The sequence below is a fragment of the Anomaloglossus baeobatrachus genome, chromosome 1 (assembly GCF_048569485.1).
Source record: "Anomaloglossus baeobatrachus isolate aAnoBae1 chromosome 1, aAnoBae1.hap1, whole genome shotgun sequence".
Classification (NCBI taxonomy): Eukaryota; Metazoa; Chordata; class Amphibia; order Anura; family Aromobatidae; genus Anomaloglossus; species Anomaloglossus baeobatrachus.
The window spans coordinates 172,149,684-172,171,949 of record NC_134353.1 but is presented as its reverse complement, the minus strand read 5'-3'; the positions used below and the strand labels follow the sequence as shown (position 1 = coordinate 172,171,949).

Below are 22,266 nucleotides of genomic sequence, written 5' to 3'. Positions count from 1 at the left end.
CGATGTATTAAATGAAACGATTTACATAATTTTTTTAATCACTATTTAAAAGAAAGAATTTTCCATTTTATTCCTTAATTTTCTTATTTAAACTTTATAGAAAGAAAGCAAATTTACTTCATAAGTCACGTTTAAACAAAACTTGTGCTAAGTTCAGCCTGATATGGATAAGCTGTCTAAATGATATTATTGAAAGGTGTGAAAATTGTTACATTTTTATGAAAACCATACTACAGGGGGCACTCGGATTTGAGTCAAGGACCTCTTGATCTACAGTCAAATGCTCTGCCACTGAGCTATACCCCCTACATATTAATAAAGTAAATAATGTTTTTTTGTTTTTGATACATAAAATTTAAAGATTTTTAGAAACTTTTACATTGTGGTGCACTTCCTTTACTCTGATGTGCTTTAGTCTTTCAAAAAAAAAGACTTTGATGATTGCATAAATTACACAAAATACTCAAGAATTTTTATTACACAGAATGACTCTTTGTTTTTGAGAGTCTGATGTATTAAATGAAACGATTTACATAATTTTTTTAATCACTATTTAAAAGAAAGAATTTTCCATTTTATTCCTTAATTTTCTTATTTAAACTTTATAGAAAGAAAGCAAATTTACTTCATAAGTCACGTTTAAACAGAACTTGTGCTAAGTTCAGCCTGATATGGATAAGCTGTCTAAATGATATTATTGAAAGGTGTGAAAAAGGTTACATTTTTATGAAAACCATACTACAGGGGGCACTCGGATTTGAGCCAAGGACCTCTTGATCTGCAGTCAAATGCTCTGCCACTGAGCTATACCCCCTACATATTAATAAAAGAAATAATGTTTTTTTGTTTTTGATACATAAAATTTGAAGATTTTTAGAAACTTTTACATTGTGGTGCACTTCCTTTACTCTGATGTGCTTTAGTCTTTCCAAAAAAGGCTTTGATGATTGCATAAAGCACACAAAATTCTCAAGAATTTTTATTACACAGAATGACTCTTTGTTTTAGAGAGTCCGATGTATTAAATGAAACGATTTACATAATTTTTTTAATCACTATTTAAAAGAAAGAATTTTCCATTTTATTCCTTAATAGTCTTATTTAAACTTTATAGAAAGAAAGCAAATTTACTTCATAAGTCACGTTTAAACAAAACCTGTGCTAAGTTCAGCCTGATATGGATAAGCTGTTTAAATGATATTATTGAAAGGTGTGAAAAAGGTTACATTTTTATGAAAACCATACTACCGGGGGCACTTGGATTTGAGCCAAGGACCTCTTGATCTGCAGTCAAATGCTCTGCCACTGAGCTATACCCCCTACATATTAATAAACTAAATAATGTTTTTTGTTTTTGATACATAAAATTTGAAGATTTTTAGAAACTTTTACATTGTGGTGCACTTCCTTTACTCTGATGTGCTTTAGTCTTTCCAAACAAGACTTTGATGATTGCATAAAGCACACAAAATACTCAAGAATTTTTATTACACAGAATGACTCTTTGTTTTAGAGAGTCCGATGTATTAAATGAAACGATTTACATAATTTTTTAATCACTATTTAAAGAAAGAATTTTCCATTTTATTACTTAATTTTCTTATTTAAACTTTATAGAAAGAAAGCAAATTTACTTCATAAGTCACGTTTTAATAAAACTTGTGCTAAGTTCAGCCTGATATGGATAAGCTGTCAAAATGATATTATTGAAAGGTGTGAAAATTGTTACATTTTTATGAAAACCATACTACAGGAGGCTCTCGGATTTGAACCAAGGACCTCTTGATCTGCAGTCAAATGCTCTGCCACTGAGATATACCCCCTACATATTAATAAAATAATGTTTTTTGTTTTTGATACATAAAATTTAAAGATTTTTAGAAACTTTTACATTGTGGTGCACTTCCTTTACTCTGATGTGCTTTAGTCTTTCAAAAAAAAAGACTTTGATGATTGCATAAATCACACAAAATACTCAAGAATTTTTATTACACAGAATGACTCTTTGTTTTTGAGAGTCTGATGTATTAAATGAAACGATTTACATAATTTTTTTAATCACTATTTAAAAGAAAGAATTTTCCATTTTATTCCTTAATTTTCTTATTTGAACTTTATAGAAAGAAAGCAAATTTACTTCATAAGTCACGTTTAAACAAAACTTGTGCTAAGTTCAGCCTGATATGGATAAGCTGTCTAAATGATATTATTGAAAGGTGTGAAAAAGGTTACATTTTTATGAAAACCATACTACAGGGGGCACTCGGATTTGAGCCAAGGACCTCTTGATCTGCAGTCAAATGCTCTGCCACTGAGCTATACCCCCTACATATTAATAAAAGAAATAATGTTTTTTTGTTTTTGATACATAAAATTTGAAGATTTTTAGAAACTTTTACATTGTGGTGCACTTCCTTTACTCTGATGTGCTTTAGTCTTTCCAAAAAAGGCTTTGATGATTGCATAAAGCACACAAAATTCTCAAGAATTTTTATTACACAGAATGACTCTTTGTTTTAGAGAGTCCGATGTATTAAATGAAACGATTTACATAATTTTTTTAATCACTATTTAAAAGAAAGAATTTTCCATTTTATTCCTTAATTGTCTTATTTAAACTTTATAGAAAGAAAGCAAATTTACTTCATAAGTCACGTTTAAACAAAACTTGTGCTAAGTTCAGCCTGATATGGCTAAGCTGTCTAAATGATATTATTGAAAGGTGTGAAAAAGGTTACATTTTTATGAAAACCATACTACAGGGGGCACTCGGATTTGAGCCAAGGACCTCTTGATCTGCAGTCAAATGCTCTGCCACTGAGCTATACCCCCTACATATTAATAAAATAAATAATGTTTTTTTGTTTTTGATACATAAAATTTAAAGATTTTTAGAAACTTTTACATTGTGGTGCACTTACTTTACTCTGATGTGCTTTAGTCTTTCAAAAAAAAGACTTTGATGATTGCATAAATCACACAAAATCCTCAAGAATTTTTATTACACAGAATGACTCTTTGTTTTTGAGAGTCTGATGTATTAAATGAAACGATTTACATAATTTTTTTAATCACTATTTAAAAGAAAGAATTTTCCATTTTATTCCTTAATTTTCTTATTTAAACTTTATAGAAAGAAAGCAAATTTACTTCATAAGTCACGTTTAAACAAAACTTGTGCTAAGTTCAGCCTGATATGGATAAGCTGTCTAAATGATATTATTGAAAGGTGTGAAAAAGGTTACATTTTTATGAAAACCATACTACAGGGGACACTCGGATTTGTGCCAAGGACCTCTTGATCTGCAGTCAAATGCTCTGCCACTGAGCTATACCCCCTACATATTAATAAAAGAAATAATGTTTTTTTGTTTTTGATACATAAAATTTGAAGATTTTTAGAAACTTTTACATTGTGGTGCACTTCCTTTACTCTGATGTGCTTTAGTCTTTCCAAAAAAGGCTTTGGTGATTGCATAAAGCACACAAAATTCTCAAGAATTTTTATTACACAGAATGACTCTTTGTTTTAGAGAGTCCGATGTATTAAATGAAACGATTTACATAATTTTTTTAATCACTATTTAAAAGAAAGAATTTTCCATTTTATTCCTTAATTGTCTTATTTAAACTTTATAGAAAGAAAGCAAATTTACTTCATAAGTCACGTTTAAACAAAACTTGTGCTAAGTTCAGCCTGATATGGATAAGCTGTCTAAATGATATTATTGAAAGGTGTGAAAAAGGTTACATTTTTATGAAAACCATACTACAGGGGGCACTCGGATTTGAGCCAAGGACCTCTTGATCTGCAGTCAAATGCTCTGCCACTGAGCTATACCCCCTACATATTAATAAAAGAAATAATGTTTTTTTGTTTTTGATACATAAAATTTGAAGATTTTTAGAAACTTTTACATTGTGGTGCACTTCCTTTACTCTGATGTGCTTTAGTCTTTCCAAAAAAGGCTTTGATGATTGCATAAAGCACACAAAATACTCAAGAATTTTTATTACACAGAATGACTTTTTGTTTTAGAGAGTCCGATGTATTAAATGAAACGATTTACATAATTTTTTTAATCACTATTTAAAAGAAAGAATTTTCCTTTTTATTCCTTAATTTTCTTATTTGAACTTTGTAGAAAGAAAGCAAATTTACTTCATAAGTCACGTTTAAATAAAAGTTGTGCTAAGTTCAGCCTGATATGGATAAGCTGTCTAAATGATATTATTGAAAGGTGTGAAAATTGTTACATTTTTATGAAAACCATACTACAGGGGGCACTCGGATTTGAACCAAGGACCTCTTGATCTGCAGTCAAATGCTCTGCCACTGAGCTATACCCCCTACATATTAATAAAAGAAATAATGTTTTTTTGTTTTTGATACATAAAATTTGAAGATTTTTAGAAACTTTTAAATTGTGGTGCACTTCCTTTACTCTGATGTGCTTTAGTCTTTCCAAAAAAGACTTTGATGATTGCATAAAGCACACAAAATACTCAAGAATTTTTATTACACAGAATGACTCTTTGTTTTAGAGAGTCCGATGTATTAAATGAAACGATTTACATAATTTTTTCTAATCACTATTTAAAAGAAAGAATTTTCCATTTTATTCCTTAATTTTCTTATTTAAACTTTATAGAAAGAAAGCAAATTTACTTCATAAGTCACGTTTAAACAAAACTTGTGCTAAGTTCAGCCTGATATGGATAAGCTGTCTAAATGATATTATTGAAAGGTGTGAAAAAGGTTACATTTTTATGAAAACCATACTACAGGGGGCACTCGGATTTGAGCCAAGGACCTCTTGATCTGCAGTCAAATGCTCTGCCACTGAGCTATACCCCCTACATATTAATAAAAGAAAAAATGTTTTTTTGTTTTTGATACATAAAATTTGAAGATTTTTAGAAACTTTTACATTGTGGTGCACTTCCTTTACTCTGTTGTGCTTTAGTCTTTCCAAAAAAGGCTTTGATGATTGCATAAAGCATACAAAATACTCAAGAATTTTTATTACACAGAATGACTCTTTGTTTTAGAGAGTCCGATGTATTAAATGAAACGATTTACATAATTTTTTTAATCACTATTTAAAAGAAAGAATTTTCCTTTTTATTCCTTAATTTTCTTATTTGAACTTTGTAGAAAGAAAGCAAATTTACTTCATAAGTCACGTTTAAATAAAAGTTGTGCTAAGTTCAGCCTGATATGGATAAGCTGTCTAAATGATATTATTGAAAAGTGTGAAAATTGTTACATTTTTATGAAAACCATACTACAGGGGGCACTCGGCTTTGAACCAAGGACCTCTTGATCTGCAGTCAAATGCTCTGCCTCTGAGCTATACCCCCTACATGTTAATAAAAGAAATAATGTTTTTTTGTTTTTGATACATAAAATTTAAAGATTTTTAGAAACTTTTACATTGTGGTGCACTTCCTTTACTCTGATGTGCTTTAGTCTTTCCAAAAAAGGCTTTGATGATAGCATAAAGCACACAAAATTCTCAAGAATTTTTATTACACAGAATGACTCTTTGTTTTAGAGAGTCCGATGTATTAAATGAAACGATTTACATAATTTTTTTAATCACTATTTAAAAGAAAGAATTTTCCATTTTATTCCTTAATTGTCTTATTTAAACTTTATAGAAAGAAAGCAAATTTACTTCATAAGTCACGTTTAAACAAAACTTGTGCTAAGTTCAGCCTGATATGGCTAAGCTGTCTAAATGATATTATTGAAAGGTGTGAAAAAGGTTACATTTTTATGAAAACCATACTACAGGAGGCACTCGGATTTGAGCCAAGGACCTCTTGATCTGCAGTCAAATGCTCTGCCACTGAGCTATACCCCCTACATATTAATAAAATAAATAATGTTTTTTTGTTTTTGATACATAAAATTTAAAGATTTTTAGAAACTTTTACATTGTGGTGCACTTCCTTTACTCTGATGTGCTTTAGTCTTTCAAAAAAAAGACTTTGATGATTGCATAAATCACACAAAATCCTCAAGAATTTTTATTACACAGAATGACTCTTTGTTTTTGAGAGTCTGATGTATTAAATGAAACGATTTACATAATTTTTTTAATCACTATTTAAAAGAAAGAATTTTCCATTTTATTCCTTAATTTTCTTATTTAAACTTTATAGAAAGAAAGCAAATTTACTTCATAAGTCACGTTTAAACAAAACTTGTGCTAAGTTCAGCCTGATATGGATAAGCTGTCTAAATGATATTATTGAAAGGTGTGAAAAAGGTTACATTTTTATGAAAACCATACTACAGGGGACACTCGGATTTGTGCCAAGGACCTCTTGATCTGCAGTCAAATGCTCTGCCACTGAGCTATACCCCCTACATATTAATAAAAGAAATAATGTTTTTTTGTTTTTGATACATAAAATTTGAAGATTTTTAGAAACTTTTACATTGTGGTGCACTTCCTTTACTCTGATGTGCTTTAGTCTTTCCAAAAAAGGCTTTGATGATTGCATAAAGCACACAAAATTCTCAAGAATTTTTATTACACAGAATGACTCTTTGTTTTAGAGAGTCCGATGTATTAAATGAAACGATTTACATAATTTTTTTAATCACTATTTAAAAGAAAGAATTTTCCATTTTATTCCTTAATTGTCTTATTTAAACTTTATAGAAAGAAAGCAAATTTACTTCATAAGTCACGTTTAAACAAAACTTGTGCTAAGTTCAGCCTGATATGGATAAGCTGTCTAAATGATATTATTGAAAGGTGTGAAAAAGGTTACATTTTTATGAAAACCATACTACAGGGGGCACTCGGATTTGAGCCAAGGACCTCTTGATCTGCAGTCAAATGCTCTGCCACTGAGCTATACCCCCTACATATTAATAAAAGAAATAATGTTTTTTTGTTTTTGATACATAAAATTTGAAGATTTTTAGAAACTTTTACATTGTGGTGCACTTCCTTTACTCTGATGTGCTTTAGTCTTTCCAAAAAAGGCTTTGATGATTGCATAAAGCACACAAAATACTCAAGAATTTTTATTACACAGAATGACTCTTTGTTTTAGAGAGTCCGATGTATTAAATGAAACGATTTACATAATTTTTTTAATCACTATTTAAAAGAAAGAATTTTCCTTTTTATTCCTTAATTTTCTTATTTGAACTTTGTAGAAAGAAAGCAAATTTACTTCATAAGTCACGTTTAAATAAAAGTTGTGCTAAGTTCAGCCTGATATGGATAAGCTGTCTAAATGATATTATTGAAAGGTGTGAAAATTGTTACATTTTTATGAAAACCATACTACAGGGGGCACTCGGATTTGAACCAAGGACCTCTTGATCTGCAGTCAAATGCTCTGCCACTGAGCTATACCCCCTACATATTAATAAAAGAAATAATGTTTTTTTGTTTTTGATACATAAAATTTGAAGATTTTTAGAAACTTTTACATTGTGGTGCACTTCCTTTACTCTGATGTGCTTTAGTCTTTCCAAAAAAGACTTTGATGATTGCATAAAGCACACAAAATACTCAAGAATTTTTATTACACAGAATGACTCTTTGTTTTAGAGAGTCCGATGTATTAAATGAAACGATTTACATAATTTTTTTTAATCACTATTTAAAAGAAAGAATTTTCCTTTTTATTCCTTAATTTTCTTATTTGAACTTTGTAGAAAGAAAGCAAATTTACTTCATAAGTCACGTTTAAATAAAAGTTGTGCTAAGTTCAGCCTGATATGGATAAGCTGTCTAAATGATATTATTGAAAAGTGTGAAAATTGTTACATTTTTATGAAAACCATACTACAGGGGGCACTCGGATTTGAACCAAGGACCTCTTGATCTGCAGTCAAATGCTCTGCCTCTGAACTATACCCCCTACATGTTAATAAAAGAAATAATGTTTTTTTGTTTTTGATACATAAAATTTGAAGATTTTTAGAAACTTTTACATTGTGGTGCACTTCCTTTACTCTGATGTGCTTTAGTCTTTCCAAAAAAGACTTTGATGATTGCATAAAGCACACAAAATACTCAAGAATTTTTATTACACAGAATGACTCTTTGTTTTAGAGAGTCCGATGTATTAAATGAAACGATTTACATAATTTTTTTTAATCACTATTTAAAAGAAAGAATTTTCCTTTTTATTCCTTAATTTTCTTATTTGAACTTTGTAGAAAGAAAGCAAATTTACTTCATAAGTCACGTTTAAATAAAAGTTGTGCTAAGTTCAGCCTGATATGGATAAGCTGTCTAAATGATATTATTGAAAAGTGTGAAAATTGTTACATTTTTATGAAAACCATACTACAGGGGGCACTCGGATTTGAACCAAGGACCTCTTGATCTGCAGTCAAATGCTCTGCCTCTGAGCTATACCCCCTACATGTTAATAAAAGAAATAATGTTTTTTTGTTTTTGATACATAAAATTTAAAGATTTTTAGAAACTTTTACATTGTGGTGCACTTCCTTTACTCTGATGTGCTTTAGTCTTTCCAAAAAAAAGACTTTGATGATTGCATAAATCACACAAAATACTCAAGAATTTTTATTACACAGAATGACTCTTTGTTTTAGAGTCCGAAGTATTAAATGAAACGATTTACAAAATTTTTTTAATCACTATTTAAAAGAAAGAATTTTCCATTTTATTCCTTAATTTTCTTATTTAAACTTTATAGAAAGAAAGCAAATTTACTTCATAAGTCACGTTTAAACAAAACTTGTGCTAAGTTCAGCCTGATATGGATAAGCTGTCTAAATGATATTATTGAAAGGTGTGAAAAAGGTTACATTTTTATGAAAACCATACTACAGGGGGCACTCGGATTTGAGCCAAGGACCTCCTGATCTGCAGTCAAATGCTCTGCCACTGAGCTATACCCCCTACATATTAATAAAAGAAATAATGTTTTTTTGTTTTTGATACATAAAATTTGAAGATTTTTAGAAACTTTTACATTGTGGTGCACTTCCTTTACTCTGATGTGCTTTAGTCTTTCCAAAAAAGGCTTTGATGATTGCATAAAGCACACAAAATACTCAAGAGTTTTTATTACACAGAATGACTCTTTGTTTTAGAGAGTCCGATGTATTAAATGAAACGATTTACATAATTTTTTTAATCACTATTTAAAAGAAAGAATTTTCCTTTTTATTCCTTAATTTTCTTATTTGAACTTTGTAGAAAGAAAGCAAATTTACTTCATAAGTCACGTTTAAATAAAAGTTGTGCTAAGTTCAGCCTGATATGGATAAGCTGTCTAAATGATATTATTGAAAGGTGTGAAAAAGGTTACATTTTTATGAAAACCATACTACAGGGGGCACTCGGATTTGAGCCAAGGACCTCTTGATCTGCAGTCAAATGCTCTGCCACTGAGCTATACCCCCTACATATTAATAAAAGAAATAATGTTTTTTTGTTTTTGATACATAAAATTTGAAGATTTTTAGAAACTTTTACATTGTGGTGCACTTCCTTTACTCTGATGTGCTTTAGTCTTTCCAAAAAAGGCTTTGATGATTGCATAAAGCACACAAAATACTCAAGAATTTTTATTACACAGAATGACTCTTTGTTTTAGAGAGTCCGATGTATTAAATGAAACGATTTACATAATTTTTTTAATCACTATTTAAAAGAAAGAATTTTCCTTTTTATTCCTTAATTTTCTTATTTGAACTTTGTAGAAAGAAAGCAAATTTACTTCATAAGTCACGTTTAAATAAAAGTTGTGCTAAGTTCAGCCTGATATGGATAAGCTGTCTAAATGATATTATTGAAAGGTGTGAAAATTGTTACATTTTTATGAAAACCATACTACAGGGGGCACTCGGATTTGAACCAAGGACCTCTTGATCTGCAGTCAAATGCTCTGCCACTGAGCTATACCCCCTACATATTAATAAAAGAAATAATGTTTTTTTGTTTTTGATACATAAAATTTGAAGATTTTTAGAAACTTTTACATTGTGGTGCACTTCCTTTACTCTGATGTGCTTTAGTCTTTCCAAAAAAGACTTTGATGATTGCATAAAGCACACAAAATACTCAAGAATTTTTATTACACAGAATGACTCTTTGTTTTAGAGAGTCCGATGTATTAAATGAAACGATTTACATAATTTTTTTTAATCACTATTTAAAAGAAAGAATTTTCCATTTTATTCCTTAATTTTCTTATTTAAACTTTATAGAAAGAAAGCAAATTTACTTCATAAGTCACGTTTAAACAAAACTTGTGCTAAGTTCAGCCTGATATGGATAAGCTGTCTAAATGATATTATTGAAAGGTGTGAAAAAGGTTACATTTTTATGAAAACCATACTACAGGGGGCACTCGGATTTGAGCCAAGGACCTCTTGATCTGCAGTCAAATGCTCTGCCACTGAGCTATACCCCCTACATATTAATAAAAGAAATAATGTTTTTTTGTTTTTGATACATAAAATTTGAAGATTTTTAGAAACTTTTACATTGTGGTGCACTTCCTTTACTCTGTTGTGCTTTAGTCTTTCCAAAAAAGGCTTTGATGATTGCATAAAGCACACAAAATACTCAAGAATTTTTATTACACAGAATGACTCTTTGTTTTAGAGAGTCCGATGTATTAAATGAAACGATTTACATAATTTTTTTAATCACTATTTAAAAGAAAGAATTTTCCTTTTTATTCCTTAATTTTCTTATTTGAACTTTGTAGAAAGAAAGCAAATTTACTTCATAAGTCACGTTTAAATAAAAGTTGTGCTAAGTTCAGCCTGATATGGATAAGCTGTCTAAATGATATTATTGAAAAGTGTGAAAATTGTTACATTTTTATGAAAACCATACTACAGGGGGCACTCGGATTTGAACCAAGGACCTCTTGATCTGCAGTCAAATGCTCTGCCTCTGAGCTATACCCCCTACATGTTAATAAAAGAAATAATGTTTTTTTGTTTTTGATACATAAAATTTGAAGATTTTTAGAAACTTTTACATTGTGGTGCACTTCCTTTACTCTGATGTGCTTTAGTCTTTCCAAAAAAGACTTTGATGATTGCATAAAGCACACAAAATACTCAAGAATTTTTATTACACAGAATGACTCTTTGTTTTAGAGAGTCCGATGTATTAAATGAAACGATTTACATAATTTTTTTTAATCACTATTTAAAAGAAAGAATTTTCCATTTTATTCCTTAATTTTCTTATTTAAACTTTATAGAAAGAAAGCAAATTTATTTCATAAGTCACGTTTAAACAAAACTTGTGCTAAGTTCAGCCTGATATGGATAAGCTGTCTAAATGATATTATTGAAAGGTGTGAAAAAGGTTACATTTTTATGAAAACCATACTACAGGGGGCACTCGGATTTGAGCCAAGGACCTCTTGATCTGCAGTCAAATGCTCTGCCACTGAGCTATACCCCCTACATATTAATAAAAGAAATAATGTTTTTTTGTTTTTGATACATAAAATTTGAAGATTTTTAGAAACTTTTACATTGTGGTGCACTTCCTTTACTCTGTTGTGCTTTAGTCTTTCCAAAAAAGGCTTTGATGATTGCATAAAGCACACAAAATACTCAAGAATTTTTATTACACAGAATGACTCTTTGTTTTAGAGAGTCCGATGTATTAAATGAAACGATTTACATAATTTTTTTAATCACTATTTAAAAGAAAGAATTTTCCTTTTTATTCCTTAATTTTCTTATTTGAACTTTGTAGAAAGAAAGCAAATTTACTTCATAAGTCACGTTTAAATAAAAGTTGTGCTAAGTTCAGCCTGATATGGATAAGCTGTCTAAATGATATTATTGAAAAGTGTGAAAATTGTTACATTTTTATGAAAACCATACTACAGGGGGCACTCGGATTTGAACCAAGGACCTCTTGATCTGCAGTCAAATGCTCTGCCTCTGAGCTATACCCCCTACATGTTAATACAAGAAATAATGTTTTTTTGTTTTTGATACATAAAATTTAAAGATTTTTAGAAACTTTTACATTTTGGTGCACTTCCTTTACTCTGATGTGCTTTAGTCTTTCCAAAAAAGGCTTTGATGATTGCATAAAGCACACAAAATACTCAAGAATTTTTATTACACAGAATGACTCTTTGTTTTAGAGAGTCCGATGTATTAAATGAAACGATTTACATAATTTTTTTAATCACTATTTAAAAGAAAGAATTTTCCATTTTATTCCTTAATTGTCTTATTTAAACTTTATAGAAAGAAAGCAAATTTACTTCATAAGTCACGTTTAAACAAAACTTGTGCTAAGTTCAGCCTGATATGGCTAAGCTGTCTAAATGATATTATTGAAAGGTGTGAAAAAGGTTACATTTTTATGAAAACCATACTACAGGGGGCACTCGGATTTGAGCCAAGGACCTCTTGATCTGCAGTCAAATGCTCTGCCACTGAGCTATACCCCCTACATATTAATAAAATAAATAATGTTTTTTTGTTTTTGATACATAAAATTTAAAGATTTTTAGAAACTTTTACATTGTGGTGCACTTCCTTTACTCTGATGTGCTTTAGTCTTTCAAAAAAAAGACTTTGATGATTGCATAAATCACACAAAATCCTCAAGAATTTTTATTACACAGAATGACTCTTTGTTTTTGAGAGTCTGATGTATTAAATGAAACGATTTACATAATTTTTTTAATCACTATTTAAAAGAAAGAATTTTCCATTTTATTCCTTAATTTTCTTATTTAAACTTTATAGAAAGAAAGCAAATTTACTTCATAAGTCACGTTTAAACAAAACTTGTGCTAAGTTCAGCCTGATATGGATAAGCTGTCTAAATGATATTATTGAAAGGTGTGAAAAAGGTTACATTTTTATGAAAACCATACTACAGGGGACACTCGGATTTGTGCCAAGGACCTCTTGATCTGCAGTCAAATGCTCTGCCACTGAGCTATACCCCCTACATATTAATAAAAGAAATAATGTTTTTTTGTTTTTGATACATAAAATTTGAAGATTTTTAGAAACTTTTACATTGCGGTGCACTTCCTTTACTCTGATGTGCTTTAGTCTTTCCAAAAAAGGCTTTGATGATTGCATAAAGCACACAAAATTCTCAAGAATTTTTATTACACAGAATGACTCTTTGTTTTAGAGAGTCCGATGTATTAAATGAAACGATTTACATAATTTTTTTAATCACTATTTAAAAGAAAGAATTTTCCATTTTATTCCTTAATTGTCTTATTTAAACTTTATAGAAAGAAAGCAAATTTACTTCATAAGTCACGTTTAAACAAAACTTGTGCTAAGTTCAGCCTGATATGGATAAGCTGTCTAAATGATATTATTGAAAGGTGTGAAAAAGGTTACATTTTTATGAAAACCATACTACAGGGGGCACTCGGATTTGAACCAAGGACCTCTTGATCTGCAGTCAAATGCTCTGCCACTGAGCTATACCCCCTACATATTAATAAAAGAAATAATGTTTTTTTGTTTTTGATACATAAAATTTGAAGATTTTTAGAAACTTTTACATTGTGGTGCACTTCCTTTACTCTGATGTGCTTTAGTCTTTCCAAAAAAGACTTTGATGATTGCATAAAGCACACAAAATACTCAAGAATTTTTATTACACAGAATGACTCTTTGTTTTAGAGAGTCCGATGTATTAAATGAAACGATTTACATAATTTTTTTTAATCACTATTTAAAAGAAAGAATTTTCCATTTTATTCCTTAATTTTCTTATTTAAACTTTATAGAAAGAAAGCAAATTTACTTCATAAGTCACGTTTAAACAAAACTTGTGCTAAGTTCAGCCTGATATGGATAAGCTGTCTAAATGATATTATTGAAAGGTGTGAAAAAGGTTACATTTTTATGAAAACCATACTACAGGGGGCACTCGGATTTGAGCCAAGGACCTCTTGATCTGCAGTCAAATGCTCTGCCACTGAGCTATACCCCCTACATATTAATAAAAGAAATAATGTTTTTTTGTTTTTGATACATAAAATTTGAAGATTTTTAGAAACTTTTACATTGTGGTGCACTTCCTTTACTCTGTTGTGCTTTAGTCTTTCCAAAAAAGGCTTTGATGATTGCATAAAGCACACAAAATACTCAAGAATTTTTATTACACAGAATGACTCTTTGTTTTAGAGAGTCCGATGTATTAAATGAAACGATTTACATAATTTTTTTAATCACTATTTAAAAGAAAGAATTTTCCTTTTTATTCCTTAATTTTCTTATTTGAACTTTGTAGAAAGAGAGCAAATTTACTTCATAAGTCACGTTTAAATAAAAGTTGTGCTAAGTTCAGCCTGATATGGATAAGCTGTCTAAATGATATTATTGAAAAGTGTGAAAAAGGTTACATTTTTATGAAAACCATACTACAGGGGGCACTCGGATTTGAGCCAAGGACCTCCTGATCTGCAGTCAAATGCTCTGCCACTGAGCTATACCCCCTACATATTAATAAAAGAAATAATGTTTTTTTGTTTTTGATACATAAAATTTGAAGATTTTTAGAAACTTTTACATTGTGGTGCACTTCCTTTACTCTGATGTGCTTTAGTCTTTCCAAAAAAGGCTTTGATGATTGCATAAAGCACACAAAATACTCAAGAGTTTTTATTACACAGAATGACTCTTTGTTTTAGAGAGTCCGATGTATTAAATGAAACGATTTACATAATTTTTTTAATCACTATTTAAAAGAAAGAATTTTCCTTTTTATTCCTTAATTTTCTTATTTGAACTTTGTAGAAAGAAAGCAAATTTACTTCATAAGTCACGTTTAAATAAAAGTTGTGCTAAGTTCAGCCTGATATGGATAAGCTGTCTAAATGATATTATTGAAAGGTGTGAAAATTGTTACATTTTTATGAAAACCATACTACAGGGGGCACTCGGATTTGAACCAAGGACCTCTTGATCAGCAGTCAAATGCTCTGCCTCTGAGCTATACCCCCTACATGTTAATAAAAGAAATAATGTTTTTTTGTTTTTGATACATAAAATTTTAAGATTTTTTAAAACTTTTACATTGTGGTGCACTTCCTTTACTCTGATGTGCTTTAGTCTTTCCAAAAAAAAGACTTTGATGATTGCATAAATCACACAAAATACTCAAGAATTTTTATTACACAGAATGACTCTTTGTTTTAGAGAGTCCGATGTATTAAATGAAACGATTTACATAATTTTTTTTAATCACTATTTAAAAGAAAGAATTTTCCATTTTATTTCTTAATTTTCTTATTTAAACTTTATAGAAAGAAAGCAAATTTACTTCATAAGTCACGTTTAAACAAAACTTGTGCTAAGTTCAGCCTGATATGGATAAGCTGTCTAAATGATATTATTGAAAGGTGTGAAAAAGGTTACATTTTTATGAAAACCATACTACAGGGGGCACTCGGATTTGAGCCAAGGACCTCTTGATCTGCAGTCAAATGCTCTGCCACTGAGCTATACCCCCTACATATTAATAAAAGAAATAATGTTTTTTTGTTTTTGATACATAAAATTTGAAGATTTTTAGAAACTTTTACATTGTGGTGCACTTCCTTTACTCTGTTGTGCTTTAGTCTTTCCAAAAAAGTCTTTGATGATTGCATAAAGCACACAAAATACTCAAGAATTTTTATTACACAGAATGACTCTTTGTTTTAGAGAGTCCGATGTATTAAATGAAACGATTTACATAATTTTTTTAATCACTATTTAAAAGAAAGAATTTTCCTTTTTATTCCTTAATTTTCTTATTTGAACTTTGTAGAAAGAAAGCAAATTTACTTCATAAGTCACGTTTAAATAAAAGTTGTGCTAAGTTCAGCCTGATATGGATAAGCTGTCTAAATGATATTATTGAAAAGTGTGAAAATTGTTACATTTTTATGAAAACCATACTACAGGGGGCACTCGGATTTGAACCAAGGACCTCTTGATCTGCAGTCAAATGCTCTGCCTCTCAGCTATACCCCCTACATGTTAATAAAAGAAATAATGTTTTTTTGTTTTTGATACATAAAATTTAAAGATTTTTAGAAACTTTTACATTGTGGTGCACTTCCTTTACTCTGATGTGCTTTAGTCTTTCCAAAAAAAAGACTTTGATGATTGCATAAATCACACAAAATACTCAAGAATTTTTATTACACAGAATGACTCTTTGTTTTAGAGAGTCCGAAGTATTAAATTAAACGATTTACAAAATTTTTTTAATCACTATTTAAAAGAAAGAATTTTCCATTTTATTCCTTAATTTTCTTATTTAAACTTTATAGAAAGAAAGCAAATTTACTTCATAAGTCACGTTTAAACAAAACTTGTGCTAAGTTCAGCCTGATTTGGATAAGCTGTCTAAATGATATTACTGAAAGGTGTGAAAAAGGTTACATTTTTATGAAAACCATACTACAGGGGGCACTTGGATTTGAGCCAAGGACCTCTTGATCTGCAGTCAAATGCTCTGCCACTGAGCTATACCCCCTACATATTAATAACAGAAATAATGTTTTTTTGTTTTTGATACATAAAATTTGAAGATTTTTAGAAACTTTTACATTGTGGTGCACTTCCTTTACTCTGATGTGCTTTAGTCTTTCCAAAAAAGACTTTGATGATTGCATAAAGCACACAAAATACTCAAGAATTTTTATTACACAGAATGACTTTTTGTTTTAGAGAGTCCGATGTATTAAATGAAACGATTTACATAATTCTTTTAATCACTATTTAAAAGAAAGAATTTTCCATTTTATTCCTTAATTTTCTTATTTAAACTTTATAGAAAGAAAGCAAATTTACTTCATAAGTCACGTTTAAACAAAACTTGTGCTAAGTTCAGCCTGATATGGATAAGCTGTCAAAATGATATTATTGAAAGGTGTGAAAAAGGTTACATTTTTATGAAAACCATACTACAGGGGGCACTCGGATTTGAGCCAAGGACCTCTTGATCTGCAGTCAAATGCTCTGCCACTGAGCTATACCCCCTACATATTAACAAAAGAAATAATGTTTTTTGTTTTTGATACATAAAATTTGAAGATTTTTAGAAACTTTTACATTGTGGTGCACTTCCTTTACTCTGATGTGCTTTAGTCTTTCCAAAAAAGGCTTTGATGATTGCATAAAGCACACAAAATACTCAAGAATTTTTATTACACAGAATGACTCTTTGTTTTAGAGAGTCCGATGTATTAAATGAAACGATTTACATAATTTTTTTAATCACTATTTAAAAGAAAGAATTTTCCATTTTATTCCTTAATTTTCTTATTTAAACTTTATAGAAAGAAAGCAAATTTACTTCATAAGTCACGTTTAAACAAAACTTGTGCTAAGTTCAGCCTGATATGGATAAGCTGTCTAAATGATATTATTGAAAGGTGTGAAAAAGGTTACATTTTTATGAAAACCATACTACAGGGGGCACTTGGATTTGAGCCAAGGACCTCTTGATCTGCAGTCAAATGCTCTGCCACTGAGCTATACCCCCTACATATTAATAAAAGAAATAATGTTTTTTTGTTTTTGATACATAAAATTTGAAGATTTTTAGAAACTTTTACATTGTGGTGCACTTCCTTTACTCTGATGTGCTTTAGTCTTTCCAAAAAAGACTTTGATGATTGCATAAAGCACACAAAATCCTCAAGAATTTTTATTACACAGAATGACTTTTTATTTTAGAGAGTCCGATGTATTAAATGAAACGATTTACATAATTTTTTTAATCACTATTTAAAAGAAAGAATTTTCCATTTTATTCCTTAATTTTCTTATTTAAACTTTATAGAAAGAAAGCAAATTTACTTCATAAGTCACGTTTAAACAAAACTTGTGCTAAGTTCAGCCTGATATGGATAAGCTGTCAAAATGATATTATTGAAAGGTGTGAAAATTGTTACATTTTTATGAAAACCATACTACAGGGGGCACTCAGATTAGAACCAAGGACCTCTTGATCTGCAGTCAAATGCTCTGCCACTGAGCTATACCCCCTACATATTAATAAAATAAATAATGTTTTTTTGTTTTTGATACATAAAATTTAAAGATTTTTAGAAACTTTTACATTGTGGTGCACTTCCTTTACTCTGATGTGCTTTAGTCTTTCCAAAAAAAAGACTTTGATGATTGCATAAATCACACAAAATACTCAAGAATTTTTATTACACAGAATGACTCTTTGTTTTAGAGAGTCTGATGTATTAAATGAAACGATTTACATAATTTTTTTAATCACTATTTAAAAGAAAGAATTTTCCATTTTATTCGATAATTTTCTTATTTAAACTTTATAGAAAGAAAGCAAATTTACTTCATAAGTCACGTTTAAACAAAACTTGTGCTAAGTTCAGCCTGATATGGATAAGCTGTCTAAATGAAATTATTGAAAGGTGTGAAAAAGGTTACATTTTTATGAAAACCATACAACAGGGGGCACTCGGATTTGAGCCAAGGACCTCTTGATCTGCAGTCAAATGCTCTGCCACTGAGCTATACCCCCTACATATTAATAAAAGAAATAATGTTTTTTTGTTCTTGATACATAAAATTTGAAGATTTTTAGAAACTTTTACATTGTGGTGCACTTCCTTTACTCTGATGTGCTTTAGTCTTTCCAAAAAAGACTTTGATGATTGCATAAAGCACACAAAATACTCAAGAATTTTTATAACACAGAATGACTCTTTTTGTTTTAGAGAGTCCGATGTATTAAATGAAACGATTTACATAATTTTTTTAATCACTATTTAAAAGAAAGAATTTTCCTTTTTATTCCTTAATTTTCTTATTTGAACTTTGTAGAAAGAAAGCAAATTTACTTCATAAGTCACGTTTAAGTAAAAGTTGTGCTAAGTTCAGCCTGATATGGATAAGCTGTCTAAATGATATTATTGAAAGGTGTGAAAATTGTTACATTTTTATGAAAACCATACTACAGGGGGCACTCGGATTTGAACCAAGGACCTCTTGATCTGCAGTCAAATGCTCTGCCACTGAGCTATACCCCCTACATGTTAATAAAAGAAATAATGTTTTTTTGTTTTTGATACATAAAATTTGAAGATTTTTAGAAACTTTTACATTGTGGTGCACTTCCTTTACTCTGATGTGCTTTAGTCTTTCCAAAAAAGACTTTGATGATTGCATAAAGCACACAAAATCCTCAAGAATTTTTATTACACAGAATGACTTTTTATTTTAGAGAGTCCGATGTATTAAATGAAACGATTTACATAATTTTTTTAATCACTATTTAAAAGAAAGAATTTTCCATTTTATTCCTTAATTTTCTTATTTAAACTTTATAGAAAGAAAGCAAATTTACTTCATAAGTCACGTTTAAACAAAACTTGTGCTAAGTTCAGCCTGATATGGATAAGCTGTCTAAATGATATTATTGAAAGTGTGAAAAAGGTTACTTTTTTATAAAAACCATACTACAGGGGGCAATCGGATTTGACCCAAGGACCTCTTGATCTGCAGTCAAATGCTCTGCCACTGAGCTATACCCCCTACATATCAATAAAAGAAATAATGTTTTTTGTTTTTGATACATAAAATTTGAAGATTTTTAGAAACTTTTACATTGTGGTGCACTTCCTTTACTCTGATGTGCTTTAGTCTTTCCAAAAAAAAGACTTTGATGATTGCATAAATCACACAAAATACTCAAGAATTTTTATTACACAGAATGACTCTTTGTTTTAGAGAGTCTGAAGTATTAAATGAAACGATTTACAAAATTTTTTTAATCACTATTTAAAAGAAAGAATTTTCCATTTTATTCCTTAATTTTCTTATTTAAACTTTATAGAAAGAAAGCAAATTTACTTCATAAGTCACGCTTAAACAAAACTTGTGCTAAGTTCAGCCTGATATGGATAAGCTGTCTAAATGATATTATTGAAAGGTGTGAAAAAGGTTGCATTTTTATGAAAACCATACTACAGGGGGCACTCGGATTTGAGCCAAGGACATCTTGATCTGCAGTCAAATGCTCTGCCACTGAGCTGTACCCCCTACATATTAACAAAAGAAATAATGTTTTTTGTTTTTGATACATAAAATTTGAAGATTTTTAGAAACTTTTACATTGTGGTGCACTTCCTTTACTCTGATGTGCTTTAGTCTTTCCAAAAAAGACTTTGATGATTGCATAAAGCACACAAAATACTCAAGAATTTTTATTACACAGAATGACTCTTTGTTTTAGAGAGTCCGATGTATTAAATGAAACGATTTACATAATTTGTTTAATCACTATTTAAAAGAAAGAATTTTCCATTTTATTACTTAATTTTCTTATTTAAACTTTATAGAAAGAAAGCAAATTTACTTCATAAGTCACGTTTAAATAAAACTTGTGCTAAGTTCAGCCTGATATGGATAAGCTGTCAAAATGATATTATTGAAAGGTGTGAAAATTGTTACATTTTTATGAAAACCATACTACAGGGGGCACTCAGATTTGAACCAAGGACCTCTTGATCTGCAGTCAAATGCTCTGCCACTGAGCTATACCCCCTACATATTAATAAAATAAATAATGTTTTTTTGTTTTTGATACATAAAATTTAAAGATTTTTAGAAACTTTTACATTGTGGTGCACTTCCTTTACTCTGATGTGCTTTAGTCTTTCCAAAAAAGGCTTTGATGATTACATAAAGCACACAAAATACTCAAGAATTTTTATTACACAGAATGACTCTTTGTTTTAGAGAGTCCGATGTATTAAATGAAACGATTTACATAATTTTTTTAATCACTATTTAAAAGAAAGAATTTTCCATTTTATTCCTTAATTTTCTTATTTAAACTTTATAGAAAGAAAGCAAATTTACTTCATAAGTCACGTTTAAACAAAACTTGTGCTAAGTTCAGCCTGATATGGATAAGCTGTCTAAATGAAATTATTGAAAGGTGTGAAAAAGGTTACATTTTTATGAAAACCATACAACAGGGGGCACTCGGATTTGAGCCAAGGACCTCTTGATCTGCAGTCAAATGCTCTGCCACTGAGCTATACCCCCTACATATTAATAAAAGAAATAATGTTTTTTTGTTTTTGATACATAAAATTTGAAGATTTTTAGAAACTTTTACATTGTGGTGCACTTCTTTTACTCTGATGTGCTTTAGTCTTTCCAAAAAAGACTTTGATGATTGCATAAAGCACACAAAATACTCAAGAATTTTTATTACACAGAATGACTCTTTTTGTTTTAGAGAGTCCGATGTATTAAATGAAACGATTTACATAATTTTTTTATTCACTATTTAAAAGAAAGAATTTTCCTTTTTATTCCTTAATTTTCTTATTTGAACTTTGTAGAAAGAAAGCAAATTTACTTCATAAGTCACGTTTAAGTAAAAGTTGTGCTAAGTTCAGCCTGATATGGATAAGCTGTCTAAATGATATTATTGAAAGGTGTGAAAATTGTTACATTTTTATGAAAACCATACTACAGGGGGCACTCGGATTTGAACCAAGGACCTCTTGATCTGCAGTCAAATGCTCTGCCACTGAGCTATACCCCCTACATGTTAAGAAAAGAAATAATGTTTTTTTGTTTTTGATACATAAAATTTAAAGATTTTTAGAAACTTTTACATTGTGGTGCACTTCCTTTACTCTGATGTGCTTTAGTCTTTCCAAAAAAGACTTTGATGATTGCATAAAGCACACAAAATACTCAAGAATTTTTATTACACAGAATGACTCTTTGTTTTAGAGAGTCCGATGTATTAAATGAAACGATTTACATAATTTTTTTAATCACTATTTAAAAGAAAGAATTTTCCATTTTATTACTTAATTTTCTTATTTAAACTTTATAGAAAGAAAGCAAATTTACTTCATAAGTCACGTTTAAATAAAACTTGTGCTAAGTTCAGCCTGATATGGATAAGCTGTCAAAATGATATTATTGAAAGGTGTGAAAATTGTTACATTTTTATGAAAACCATACTACAGGGGGCACTCAGATTTGAACCAAGGACCTCTTGATCTGCAGTCAAATGCTCTGCCACTGAGCTATACCCCCTACATATTAATAAAATAAATAATGTTTTTTTGTTTTTGATACATAAAATTTAAAGATTTTTAGAAACTTTTACATTGTGGTGCACTTCCTTTACTCTGATGTGCTTTAGTCTTTCCAAAAAAGGCTTTGATGATTACATAAAGCACACAAAATACTCAAGAATTTTTATTACACAGAATGACTCTTTG

General features: G+C 29.6%; 12 non-coding genes across 12 annotated transcripts; all 12 read right to left on the bottom strand.

Annotated features, from left to right (window-relative positions):
* Positions 1–1,248: 1,248 nt before the first annotated feature.
* Positions 1,249–1,320, bottom strand: TRNAC-GCA (transfer RNA cysteine (anticodon GCA)). The gene has a single exon. It is a non-coding gene; the product is annotated as a tRNA-Cys (tRNA).
* A 2,959-nt stretch (positions 1,321–4,279) lies between these two features.
* On the bottom strand, positions 4,280–4,351 carry TRNAC-GCA (transfer RNA cysteine (anticodon GCA)). Its single transcript has one exon. It is a non-coding gene; the product is annotated as a tRNA-Cys (tRNA).
* A 2,966-nt stretch (positions 4,352–7,317) lies between these two features.
* Positions 7,318–7,389, bottom strand: TRNAC-GCA (transfer RNA cysteine (anticodon GCA)). The gene has a single exon. It is a non-coding gene; the product is annotated as a tRNA-Cys (tRNA).
* A 942-nt stretch (positions 7,390–8,331) lies between these two features.
* TRNAC-GCA (transfer RNA cysteine (anticodon GCA)) lies at positions 8,332–8,403 on the bottom strand. The gene has a single exon. It is a non-coding gene; the product is annotated as a tRNA-Cys (tRNA).
* Positions 8,404–9,849: 1,446 nt separating this feature from the next.
* TRNAC-GCA (transfer RNA cysteine (anticodon GCA)) lies at positions 9,850–9,921 on the bottom strand. The gene has a single exon. It is a non-coding gene; the product is annotated as a tRNA-Cys (tRNA).
* A 941-nt stretch (positions 9,922–10,862) lies between these two features.
* TRNAC-GCA (transfer RNA cysteine (anticodon GCA)) lies at positions 10,863–10,934 on the bottom strand. Its single transcript has one exon. It is a non-coding gene; the product is annotated as a tRNA-Cys (tRNA).
* A 941-nt stretch (positions 10,935–11,875) lies between these two features.
* On the bottom strand, positions 11,876–11,947 carry TRNAC-GCA (transfer RNA cysteine (anticodon GCA)). Its single transcript has one exon. It is a non-coding gene; the product is annotated as a tRNA-Cys (tRNA).
* Positions 11,948–13,394: 1,447 nt separating this feature from the next.
* Positions 13,395–13,466, bottom strand: TRNAC-GCA (transfer RNA cysteine (anticodon GCA)). Its single transcript has one exon. It is a non-coding gene; the product is annotated as a tRNA-Cys (tRNA).
* Positions 13,467–18,969: 5,503 nt separating this feature from the next.
* TRNAC-GCA (transfer RNA cysteine (anticodon GCA)) lies at positions 18,970–19,041 on the bottom strand. The gene has a single exon. It is a non-coding gene; the product is annotated as a tRNA-Cys (tRNA).
* A 1,445-nt stretch (positions 19,042–20,486) lies between these two features.
* On the bottom strand, positions 20,487–20,558 carry TRNAC-GCA (transfer RNA cysteine (anticodon GCA)). The gene has a single exon. It is a non-coding gene; the product is annotated as a tRNA-Cys (tRNA).
* Positions 20,559–21,500: 942 nt separating this feature from the next.
* On the bottom strand, positions 21,501–21,572 carry TRNAC-GCA (transfer RNA cysteine (anticodon GCA)). Its single transcript has one exon. It is a non-coding gene; the product is annotated as a tRNA-Cys (tRNA).
* A 434-nt stretch (positions 21,573–22,006) lies between these two features.
* TRNAC-GCA (transfer RNA cysteine (anticodon GCA)) lies at positions 22,007–22,078 on the bottom strand. Its single transcript has one exon. It is a non-coding gene; the product is annotated as a tRNA-Cys (tRNA).
* Positions 22,079–22,266: the final 188 nt, after the last annotated feature.